We start from the raw sequence: 13,021 nt of genomic DNA on the forward strand, positions 1-13,021 counted from the left end.
CGTTGTCTGAGGTTACTGCCCCGAGCGCCACACCGGCGTCTTTTTCAGAATTGGCGGAAGGTCCCTCTGCTGCCTGGCGACGGCGCTGCCGTTGTCTGTTCTGGGCGTCCGGTCCCGGGTAAGATCAAAGGGACGCTTCCGCACAGGATGCCGACTTGGACGGCCCTCTGTGGGTGTTATAAAATCTCCACCCGCTTGCTCAGCAACGACCCCACTTGCAGTGGTTTCCGGCAAGGAACCAAGCCATGGAAGAGTTCATCACAATTTGTGATTTTCACTGCATTGCAGCTTGTGCTCATAGTGCGTTTTAATAGGCCTGTGTTAGTTATAATTATGCGTGCGGAACCCTTAACTTGAAGCCGGCCGAAGTGACCGTGCGGTTAAAGGCGCTGCAGTCTGGAACCGCAAGACCGCTACGGTCGCAGGTTCGAATCCTGCCTCGGGCATGGATGTTTGTGATGTCCTTAGGTTAGTTAGGTTTAACTAGTTCTAAGTTCTAGGGGACTAATGACCTCAACAGTTGAGTCCCATAGTGCTCAGAGCCATTTGAACCTTAACTTGAACTCCGCACTTCGCTCGTTGCCATGGCAACTCTCACTTCAGTAATAGAAATGCAAATTGGCGGATAATGTGGGCCTTGCTCTTGCAGTCCATGGCCCAGATACCACGCCGACTTACACTGTCGGTTCACTGTGGCGCAGCACATTTTATGTATAATATCCAAGAACACATGAAAAACAGTTATTTTTAACTAGTATGAACGATACCCGGACACTGGTTTTGCACATTAGCGATCGCGTGGGGCAGTCACAGCTGTAACAAGACGCTGATCCACATGTCGACACCACGAGGGGGCCGCCTGCTGCGGTTTAGACTTATCAGACAACACCACAGGGTTAATGTACCCAGCTCTGGTGGTATTCAAATCGCTCTTGCCGAAGCTAGTTGTGGGCCATATATGCAGTACAGTGAGCGCTCAAAGCGTAGTATTCTTCTCTATGTCAATAACCTACATGTTGATAGACCAATCAACGAGAGTCTCGTGTGCTCTGTCAGTGACTGAGGGGTGGGTGGGGGGGGGGGTGCCAATCTGTATTGAAAACTGCAAAAAAAAATTAGTACTCTGATGTTATTTGTCATTTTTATCCACGCATATTGTGCTATAATTAATCGGGAGGCACCAACGCATCATGCTTATTGAGATGTTATTGTAAAAACTTAGTATTCATAAAAATTTGTTTCATTCTGCACAGTATTTCTGGCTTTCAGTTACAAAATTACCCACCAGTCCCCTCAATCCACTCGTTCATTTGGGGGATTATTTCTGTGATTTTATTAAATTGATTCTTATGATATGTGCGATGTGCGTCTTCACCTGGCTTGATTCTTCCAGAGGGGTAGGGAAATAAAAGTCGGATATTGCGTGTAGGACTGATATCAAGGGTATTCTTTGTGAAATTCGTAGTTAGCATAATGCGCGAAATGCACACCGCCTCACGCTGAGATCTGTTCGGAGGACGCCTCGCAACAATAACATATTGTGTATAAAATGAGTATTCATCGTAAACACAAAGAACAAATTTTGGCGCTTGGTACATAAATGCCTGCAATAGGCTTTCCTATGTTTTCAAAAATCCTAATCACCCGCAATAGCTGTATGTCACTTCTTCACAGAAGTGCTACCAGCTTTCATCACACATACTATCCTCAGATATCTATATGCAATGAGAAATAATACAACTGGGGACAATATGTTCAACGATTAATATCTAACTACAAAATATTCGCCGCATAACCCATAGTTACTAAGAATGACATTAATTTGAGAATACGCGACCAAAAGATCTTCATTTATATTGAAATCACCATTATCCATTTTCCATATAGAAATTATAATACGTAGGAAAGTATCGAAATTAGATGTGAGAAAATATGTTCTCTGGGCGAAGCAGTCCGCAGCTCGTGGTCGTGCGGTAGCGTTCTCGCTTCCCGCGCACGGGTTCGATTCCCGGCGGGGTCGGGGATTTTCTCTGCCTCGTGATGACTGGGTGTTGTGTGCTGTCCTTAGGTTAGTTAGGTTTAAGTAGTTCTAAGTTCTAGGGGACTTATGACCATAGATGTTGAGTCCCATAGTCCTCAGAGCCATTTGAACCATTTTTGGGCGAAGCACAAGGTACACGGAAGTGGCATACTCTCTCACAACATGCAGTAATGTCCAAGAATGTATAGGTTACGTTCAAACAAAGATTTTCACCGTGAATAAATCGATATTCACACGAAGTGTAGCTTTTATGCCAACATTAACGAAAAACTCGAGAATTTAGGCACAGAAGCCTATGATAAACGAATCACAGACGAATTTTAGGGAATACATTCAGTAGTTGTCGCCTGTTGTACATTTATAATAAAGTTACAAAGTATTCGTTCTTTACAAAAGCGTGACAGCTGACACTAAACAGGGTAAATGTGTTCTGAAATGACTACATCCTGTCGGCTTTCGTAATGGTAGACTTTTATTTTTCCGTTACCAGTTTGTAGCGGCCCACTGTGTTGAATTATCTGATTACACAGGATTAATCCTGGTGCATAAATCACTTTTGGAAACATTATTTATGTTTTCCATTAATGTCTATTACACAATTCTACAAAGACATTGCTACATATAACAGCTCCCACGTGCATTACAGGATATAAATAAACTATATTGTGAAAGGGATAAAAATTTTACTGTACAAAGTTGCACTTGAGCGTAGAAATTATTATAATTCATACCAATGTGTTCAAAGGTGCCTGTTAACCAACACTTTTATTTCCTCACACTATCATTTGCCATTTTATGTATCAAGTTGTTTATATTTGTTACATTAGATGAGATCTTGCTCTAAACTCTTCAGATGTATTAACAGTAGCTCTTCAGATACATGTTTGTGTGATCACTATGAAAACGTAAGCTCTTGTCTTTTCGGCTTATGCTCTCGACCAATACTGCTCATTGGCGGATGAGGAACATGTTTTCTTGTTTGTTTGAAGCAGTTCGCCAGCACTCCACAACATTGAGCAGGCACTCCAGTTCATAAGGATATAGTAAGACGATTTCAGTTTAGCTTTCTGTGATGAAGGTTAGTTTTACGTGGTGAGATTCGTTTGGGAAGACTTGCAAGTATTACTCTGCGCGTAGATAGCTGATCGTGTGATTCTATACACTGTAGCAGGACTGTGCGGCCAAGCGGTTCTAGGCGCTACGTTCTGGAACGGCGCGACCGCTACGATCGCAGGTTCGAATCCTGCCTCGGGCATGGATGTGTGTGATGTCCTTAGGTTAGTTAGGTTTAAGTAGTTCTAAGTTCTAGGGGACTGATGACCTCAGAAGTTAAGTCCCATAGGGCTCAGAGCCATTTTTTGTACACTGCACTACGCGCTCAGAGGTTACTAGCACTAATGCTTGGAACCTAGTCATGGCATCACTGATTGCTTTATTCAGTTCCGTGCAGTTCAAAATTCATCACTGTTAATTCTTCATGTGATTAAAGATTTGCTTTTAATGAGTCATGGTTACGAATTTTAGATGGTAATGCCTTGATTTGTAAAATTGGATGTGGGATTGGCTATCTTTAAAAAGCTGTAAAGTTTTTCTGTTGTCTTTAGGGTCAATGCATTCTCCGGTAAACTCACGTCTGTGGCATTCATTTGCCACAACCATATTCTCTACATTAAATGTACTTGAATATGCCTTGGTGGTGGATCGCCATACTGTCTACATCTACATCTACATTCATACTCCGCAAGCCACCTGACGGTGTGTGGCGGAGGGTACCCTGAGTACCTCTATCGGTTCTCCCTTCTATTCCAGTCTCGTATTGTTTGTGGAAAGAATGATTGTCTGTATGCTTCTGTGTGGGCTCTAATCTCTCTGATTTTATCCTCATGGTCTCTTCGCGAGATATACGTAGGAGGGAGCAATATGCTGCTGGACTCCTCGGTGAAGGTATGTTCTCGAAACTGTGATACGAAAGTCAAATAGACTAGTCATATCCACACTAACTAGTCACCACGTACGTACAAAGTGTGCCCTGAAAATTACAAACAATAATAAGTAGAAGCTCTCTGCCTGCCAGTGAGGTTTCAGATCCTGATAAAAGGAAAGACAGATCGTCGCTTGCTGGCCTGCAGACTGCCGGGTTGTTGCGTCGCGTCACCCCTCTAATGCTATGTACGAAACGAACTGGATTTGCAAGTACTCACATGGTGACTATTTTCTGCAGTCTAAATTCATGTATACCTAAAAGGTAAACTGTCCCTTATCATAGCTGGACGCGTTAAAGTAATCTATTGCAATCACGAAGGTTACACATCTTAGACGAGCAGGCCCTCTTTTCTCTTCGTTGCACTGAATTTACGAAACTGTGTTCTGTGTGACTATTTCTAGTTATTTATCGATCAGATCGCGTTGCTAAATTCGTTATTTTGCGCATTACAAACTAACATTCTGCATATCTTCAAAGTACCAGGGCTTATTTGTCACTACCTTGAGAGTATCCTACGCTTCTTTCACACACACACAAGAGCGTGCGCAGGGAGGGAGGGAGGGAGGGAGGGAGGGAGGGAGGGAGGGAGGGAGGGAGAGAGAGAGAGAGAGAGAGAGAGAGAGAGAGAGAGAGAGACATAGCTTTCAGTGTTAATAAGATTGATCCTGTAAGGAAGTGTTCATTTCTACCGAACCTGGATATATAATTTCCTGAATGCCTTCGACGTTTATGAAGAAAGTAGTCACAGAGAATGCAGAAGATGGCAGTTATCGCGACCCAGTCCTTTTCCTTCTGTTTCTTTTCCTACTATTGAATTCCAGTGCCTCGTGACTATTAAATTTTCGTCTCTCTTAACTATCTGAATAATTTCTTTTATCACATCATACATTTCCTCAGTCTCTTCATATATGCGGATCTACTTGACATATAAACTTGTACTACTGTGGTAGGCGTGGGCTTCGTGTCTATCTTGTCTACAATAACGCGTTCACTGTGCTGTTCGTAGTACCTTATCCGCGCTCTTATTTTTTATTTATTATTAAACCTACTCTTGCATTACAGCTACTTGATTTTGTACTTATAATCCTGTATTCACCTGACCAGAAGTCTTGTTCCTACTGCCACCGAACATCACAAATTCCCACTGTATCCAACTTTAACCTATCCATTCCCCCTTTTAATTTTTCTAACTGACCTGCCGGATTAATGCATCTAACATTCCACGCTGCTATTCGCAGATCGCAAATTTTTTTACTTTTCTCCTGATAACGACGTCCTCCTGAGCAGTCCCCGCCCGGAGATCTGGATGGGGGACTATTTTACCTCCGCACGCCATTATCATTTAACCACACAATAAAAGCTGCATGCTCTCGGGAAAAATTACGTCAGTAGTTTCCCATTGCTTTCAGCCGTTCGCAGTACCAGCAGCTGCGCGGATCGGCCGCAGAGTTCGAGGCACCATTTCACAGACTGCGCGGCTCCTCTCGCCGGAGGTTCGAGTCCTCCTTCGGGCATAGGTGTGTGTGTTGTACTTAGCATAAGTTAGAGTAGGTTGCGTGTAAGCCTAGGAATCACGACCTCAGCAGTTTGGTCTCTTAGAAAAGAAAAGTACCAGCAGAGCAAGTCCGTTTTGATTAGTGTTACTAGGCCAGATCAACTAGTCACCCAAACTTTTGCACCTGCAACTACTGAAAAGGCTGCTGCCCCTCTTCTGAAACCACACGTTTGTCTGACCTCTCAACCGGTAACCCTCCATTGTGGTTGCATCTACGGTATTGCTATCTATATCGCTGAGGCACAAAAGCCTTCCGTCAACGACAAGTTCAATCAAGTTCAATGGTTCATGTGGGGGGGGGGGGGAGATCTATACTTAAGGGGAAACAATTAATGTAACCCACTCTCATGAGAGATTAACAGGGATTTCATAGTATCACCTGGTGTCAGTGTAATCTGTACAGATTGTAGTTTTTCCGGGTACACCAAGTAAAAGTTGAGACGAATTTCTTGAAAAAGGGAGGATTGTTGCACAGCAAATACAATTACCGAGTGCGCATATAAATTTTTAAAGTTATTGCTTGACGCGGATGGTAGGGAACCAGGTCCAGCACAAACCATCTCTCATAAATGGTACCTGTTGCAGAAAAGGAGTGCTGTGTTGCAGAAGGCAGAGCCCGACTCATAACACACTGCCACATCGATCAGAGTCATAAAAGAGAAGCGCAAGTGGCGCAGTATGACAGTATCTAGTACGTCGTTTTGCGAGCTTTCACTATGAAGCTCTAACATGTATCCTCTTTGCACAGCCGCTGCAGAGCGTCCTAGTTCGGGTGGAAGGTGCAAAGGCACAGGGAACGGCAATAACTGAGCCACCACGGTTGAGACGAGTCCACTGATACCTTCCGATAATGAGGGAAAATGACAGCGTTGTCGGCCGCAGTGACGTTATGTTCAACTGTAAATACGACAATATCTGCAGCCTCAGTACCCGCCAGGGTAGCTGAGAGTTCTAATGCGGTGCTTCCTGGACACGGGTAGGCGCGCCGGTCTCGGGTCGAATCCACCCGGTGGATTAACGACGAGGGTCGGTATGCCGGTCAGCCTGGATGTAGTTTTTAGGCAGTTTTTCACATCCCGCTAGGTGAATACCGGGCTGGTCCCCACGTTCCACCTCAGTTACACGACTCGTAGACATTTTAAAACTTCCGCTCTGTTCCACAGCTCACACTAGATGCAGACAGCTGGGGAACACTAATTACGTCTTGGGGGGGGAGGGGGTTGTGGTGGGGTAGGAAGGGCTTCTGGCCGCCCTCTGCGACTGCCACTGCCAAATCAATAGCAACACGACCGACTCCACGTGACGCAGGACAAAGGCCCCAAGAAAGAAAAGTTCTTGCAACCTCACTCTCAATGTGTGGTCATCCACTACAAAACTCTGATTCTAACGGAATGAGATACCTGTCAGTTACATAATAACCTAATCGGTCAGCATGATGTGCTGCCAGCTGCTGAAAGAAGACTTCAGCTCCGAGACAATAGCTAGCCAAATGGAGTTGGTGTTAGCCGCTGCTGCCTGGCCGCCGCCATTATTGGAGAATGTGTGGGCAAGCCGCATCTTCTCGTGGTGAAACGGCATACTGAGTGACTGCAAACTTTCGCCTACAACCTGTTGGGCATGGTACCAGAGTACCATCTCCTTTGCTATACGTAGTACTACCTTCCTCACTGTACACTATGTGATCAACAGTGTGCAAATACCCTCAAAAACATACATTTTTCATAATAGGTGCTTTGTGCTGCCACCTACTGCCACGTACTACATATGAGCGACCTCAGTAGACATCAGACATCGTGAGAGAGCAGAATGGGGCGCTCCGCGGAACTCACGGACTTCGAATGTGGTCACGTGATTGGTTGTCATTTGTGTCTTACGTCTGCACGCGAGATTCCCACACTGCTAAACATCCCTAGGTCTGCTGTTTCCGACGTGATAATGAAGTGGAAACGAAGGGACACGTGCAGCACAAAAGCGTACAGGCCGACCTCGTCTGTTGTCTGACAGAGAGCGCCGACATTTAAGAAGCGTCGTAATGTGTAATAGGCAGACATCTAGCCAGGCCATCAAACAGGAATTCCAAACCGCATCAGAATCCACTACAAGTACTATGACGTTTAGGTGGGAGGTGAGAAAACTTGGATTTCATGGTCGAGCGGCTGCTCATAAGGCACACATCACGCCGGCAAATGCCAAACGTCGCCTCGCTTGGTGTAAGCAGCCTAAACATTGGACGATTGGACAGTGCAAAAACATTGTATCTAGTGACGAATCACGATACACAATTTGGCGATCCGATTGCAGGGTGTCGGTACGGTGAATACCCGGTAAACTTCATCTGCCAGCGTGTGTAGTGCCAATAGTAAAATTGGGAGACTGTGGTGTAATGGTGTCGTCGTGTTTTTCATGGAGGGGGAGGGGAGGTTGCACTCCTTGTTGTTTTGTGTGGCACTATCACAGCACAGGCCTTCATTGATGTTTTAAGCACCTTCTTGACTTCTTGATTCCCATTGTTGAAGAGAAATTCGGGGATGGCAATTGCGTCTTTCAACACTATAGTGCACCTATTCATAATGCTCGGCCTGTGGCGGAGTGGTTACACGACAATAAAATTCCTGTAATGGACTGTCTTGCACAGAGTCCTGACCTGAATCCTATAGATAACCTTTGGGATGTTTTGGAACGCCGACTTCGTGCCAAGCCTCACCGACCGACATCGATACCTCTCCTCAGTGCAGCACTCCTTGAAGAATGGGCTGCCATTGTCCAACAAACCTTCCAGCACCTGTTTGAACGTATGCCTAAGAGTGTGGGAACTGTCATCAATGCAAAGGGTGGACAAACACCATATTGAATTCCAGCATTACCGATGGAGGGCTCCACGAACTTCTAAGTAATTTTCTGCCAGGTGTCCGGATACTTTTGATGAGATAGTGTAAATTGTGTCGCCGTACAGGGTCGTTTCTGATTTCACGACACCCAGTGTCTGCGGTACGCTGCCGGCACCCGCGTAATGAGACGTCCCTTTTCGAGAGCACTGAGGTTTAAACTGCACTAAGTCATCGCACAACGTGTGTGTTCGGTTAGTACCTGCTTCTACTGGCACAGCACGTGGCCATGGCGCTAACCTACAGCAGTGACGTCACTGCTTGCTGACAGGTATCAGCGCTTATTCGCAGCGTGTGCTCTGCTGCGCCCAGCTGCTGACAGCAGTTCTGAAGACACTTATTGCTCTGAACAGTTTACGCAGTAAACATACGTTATTCCAGACATTGCTGTTTCACTGACGCCGTAGGCCGTAGACGTTCATTCACACCAGCTTCTGAGCTCAGCCTCCTAGACCAGTAACGTCACCAACACACCTGCGCCACTTATAGTCCACTAAAAATCTTGACCATTGGGGTGACCACTAGAAGACGATAACCGATGACAATGAACCCAAGTCGTCGGACTATTACAGATATCTCAGCACTCGTGAGTGGTCTGGCAATTTCATGCTGAAACAGAGGGTGCTCCACATGTGAATTAACTCTTAGAATTCGAAACTGTGTTACAGAATGCTGTTTCTCAATCCCTGACAAAGTTACGTCACACACCGCCATATTACGCGCTACAATTCTTAGCCCTCTATTTCAAGAGGGTTTCAAGAATCAAAAGATGAATAAATAAATTTCCTTTACTTTATTCTATGGTCACATACTTTTTTCATCAGACTACAGGTTTCGGTCTATAATGACCGTCTTCATATCTGTTTTATAAAAACATGTCCTTATGTACTGCAGCCATAGTGGCATCTTCAAATGTTAAACGCAAAATCAGCAACAGCATCGTCAGATATATATAAATAACAGCATATGCAAGAGTTATCTTGTCAGCAGCACAACTGTTCATAACAAACTGTCATACAGTAGCCACAAGATGTTCGTGTTGCAAGTTCACCAGATGTCGCTACTGCAGGCATACACATATTCATCAGTGATTAATTGAACAACGTAAACTAAACGGGCAATACAATCGGTAAAGTCTGTAATGGGCTTATAACGTATAAGAGGTATTACAGTAATAAAAAGCGATGAAATAAAACACGACAAAAGTTGGATTGTTAAAAAGAGCAAGAGTTAAGAGACAGTAATTGACATTTGCTCAAGTCCAATGTTATAGATAATGACATAAATAATAAACAGCTTTCATATTGCACAGAATAATATAGAACTATAAAACAAATAGCTAAAGAAGCGAAAGAAAACAGACTGCTGCACATAATCAGCGCCCTCTGTTACGGCTAACGCCAGAATTATGCATAGGCGAGAAGTGGTTAGATGAACACGGCCGCCAGAGGGCCCCTCGTACCGTGTGGCACGCTGTTGTAAGAAAAGAATGATAAAACTCCGTACCAGTGCATGAACAAAATTATCTGGTCAATGCAATACATTATATAAAGAGGGGACAAGAAAATCCTAGAGTTATGAGCACAACATAAGAAAACGAAGTAAATATGTAAGGCACTCTATACTTGGTAAAACTATCAACAAACTATATATAACAGAGGCATTCAGTGATTAAGGTTCATGCGCTCCACCATGCCTTCCGTATCCGCCTTCCTTCCTCCACACGGCTCCTGTATGAACTCATCCCCTTCCCCCACCTCCTCCTGTTCCTCTAACATCTCCGCATCCTTTACATTGTCCGCAGGCTTGATCCCCCCACCCCCTGGTTTCCTCCTCCCTCTCCACACCCCACTCGTTGCTGCACCTCTATCGCTGTATCCCTCTCTCTCTCCACCTCCACACCCTCCATCTCCTTTATCAAGGCAATTTCCAGCACCTCCCACTCCACGATGATGAACTTCGCCATGACATATACCCTTCCTTCCAACTATAACCTGGCCTTGTTCCCCCCCTCCCCAGGGCCCCCTTTTTCCTCTCCCCTCCTTCTGCCAGAGCGGATTTTCCGCCTTACCTCCCCCCCCCTGAGACCCTGCACCACATCATTGCCTCTTTCCCTCCCACATCCCTCCCTACCTGGCCCTCTTCAGCGCACCCCCCACCCATCTCCCCCCCTCTCTTCCCCTCCCTCCCTTCTTTCCTTCTCCCTCATCTCCTTGCGCCTGGCAGATCCTCCGTTTGATCATCACCAGTGTGCCACATCAGTGTTGTGTTTAGTGCTGTTTCTCCTGTGCGTCGAGAGGTGTGACTTTAGTTGTGTGCTGGCCTTGTACTTAGTGTTACTGCCAGTGTTTGTTCTGTGCTACGCCATCTGTCGATACTTTTATGCTCCGGTCATACTGCGCCTTTTGTTATTTTAATTGTCCCAGTGTGTGGTTTTTTGTGTGCGCTACTTTTTTACGGTTTTTATCTCCATTTTACAGTCGCCCCTTTTTTGTCTTCCATGATGTTCCCCCCTTTTTTATAGCTATGTTCACCATGTTTTCTCCTTTGTTTTTTTAAATGTCTTCTATTGTTTGTTCTGTCTTTCGGCTAAAGAGCAGCGCATATGCTGCTGCCAGCCTGCCCCGATGGGGAATTGAAATACAAAAAAGGAAAAACAAAAAAAAAGAATGATTAATGTAACCCCCCCTTTCTCTCCTGTTTTCCTAGCCTACACTCTCATTGACTCTATTCTCCCCCAATCCTTTTGTTTTCCTCTCTTCTGCCTTCCCCAATTCATCTCGCATCCGCTCTGACCACTTTTTTGTGTGTCCACTCACTCCATTGGTCCCCCCCTTTTTGCTTTTCCCCTTATCTGTCAGGTTTCCCCCTCCCCACCCTCCCACCCCCAATCTGCCTTAGGAAGTGGTGTGTTATCTTCATGTCTAGTCTATAGTGTAGTGTTTAAGTGAGTGTTCAGTGTTGTGTGTCCCCTTTTTTAAGTGTTGCAAAAGAAACAATACTGTCACAAGGTGTGTTTTTTATCTCTTGAAAACCAAAACCAGACTGTCGCCATGTTTTTTTTTAAATTGTGCCTGTCTACTTACTGTGTGTCTTCAATAGCATTGTCAACTGCGTGTTCTTTTTCTACTATAACTTCCACTACTTTCCGCTGTTTTACATTTTTTTTTAATGTCACCGTTTTATCGCCTGTTTTCATTGTTTGTTGTCTTCTTACTATGTTTTTTACCTATACTATAGGCCATAGAGCCGCATATTAAGCAAAGTACACAGTGCACTCAAAATCGCTCAGCCAGTTAACCAGTTTTGTCGGTTCTTTCTTTTTTGCTGTATAAATTTCAAGCTCCTTTAACAAATTCAGAGCAAGGTCTTTTTCCGCCCTTTTGAAAATATGCATATAATTCTCAACGCTCTTTATAGAATGACCAGTTTCAAATAACTGCTGTCAGAAAGCAGTTTTGTTCCACAGCTGAGAACGTTCTTAAAACCTTAAGTTAAAACAGCGGCCCGTTTGAACGATATAATATTTCTCACAGTTACTGCAATCACTGCTGTATACTTCAGAGCCATCAAATTTGTCATACGTCCTTTTCAGTTAATGTTTTATTAACAGTTTTAGGGTGTTGTTAACCTGAAAGCCCCACCTGATATCAGATTTCCTAAAACATTTTTCTATTTGCAGGCACATTTTGCCATTAAATTTCATAGGAATGATTTTCGTTCTTTCTTTACTGGTTCTATTTTGTATATATGTGTGTGTGTGTGTGTGTGTGTGTGTGTGAGAGAGAGAGAGAGAGAGAGAGAGAGAGAGAGAGAGGGAGAGGGAGAGGGAGAGAGAGAGAGAGAGCCTGCTGTTTGTTATGCGTTTCTTTAGCCTGCTGTGGGGGCTCGTGACGTCGTTTACAGAAAATCCGTTAGCTACCACAATCTGCTTTAAAATGCTGAGTTCCTTACATGTTTCCCATTCGTCCAAAGGTAGACGAAGGAGTCGGTAAACCATGGAGGTGAAGAAGGTCTTTTTGTATCTGGGAGGATGGCATGAACTGGCATTGATGATAGTGTCTTTACAAGTAGGTCTTATAAAAATCGAAAACTTACGTTTGTTGTTAACTTTCCTAATATACACATCAAAAAGTTATGCATCACCCCAGTTCCCCGAAAGCCTGAAGATAGATGTTCACTGTAGATATTGCATCACAGACAGTCACTTCGACTGTTCAGAGATGTCACTAAACCCGCCCAAAAATGTAAATAACCATGCACGAGCAGCGTCTACTAGACGGAGGGGGTCCGACAGCCGAACAGTTCCAGTCATTCCACCAGAAGGAGGTACACGGCTCGTGTTGTCTGTAGTTCAACCATGCCTAGACGGTCAATCCCACGGTTCGATCGCGTCCGCATTGTTACTTTGTGCCAGGAAGGGCTCTCAACAAGGGAAGTGTACAGGCGTCTCAGAGTGAACCAAAGCGATGGTGTTCGGACATGGAGGAGATACAGAGAGACAAGAACTGTCGATGACATGCCTCGCTCAGGCCTCCCAAGGGCTTCTACTACAG

The sequence above is a fragment of the Schistocerca nitens genome, chromosome 1 (assembly GCF_023898315.1).
Source record: "Schistocerca nitens isolate TAMUIC-IGC-003100 chromosome 1, iqSchNite1.1, whole genome shotgun sequence".
Taxonomy (NCBI): Eukaryota; Metazoa; Arthropoda; class Insecta; order Orthoptera; family Acrididae; genus Schistocerca; species Schistocerca nitens.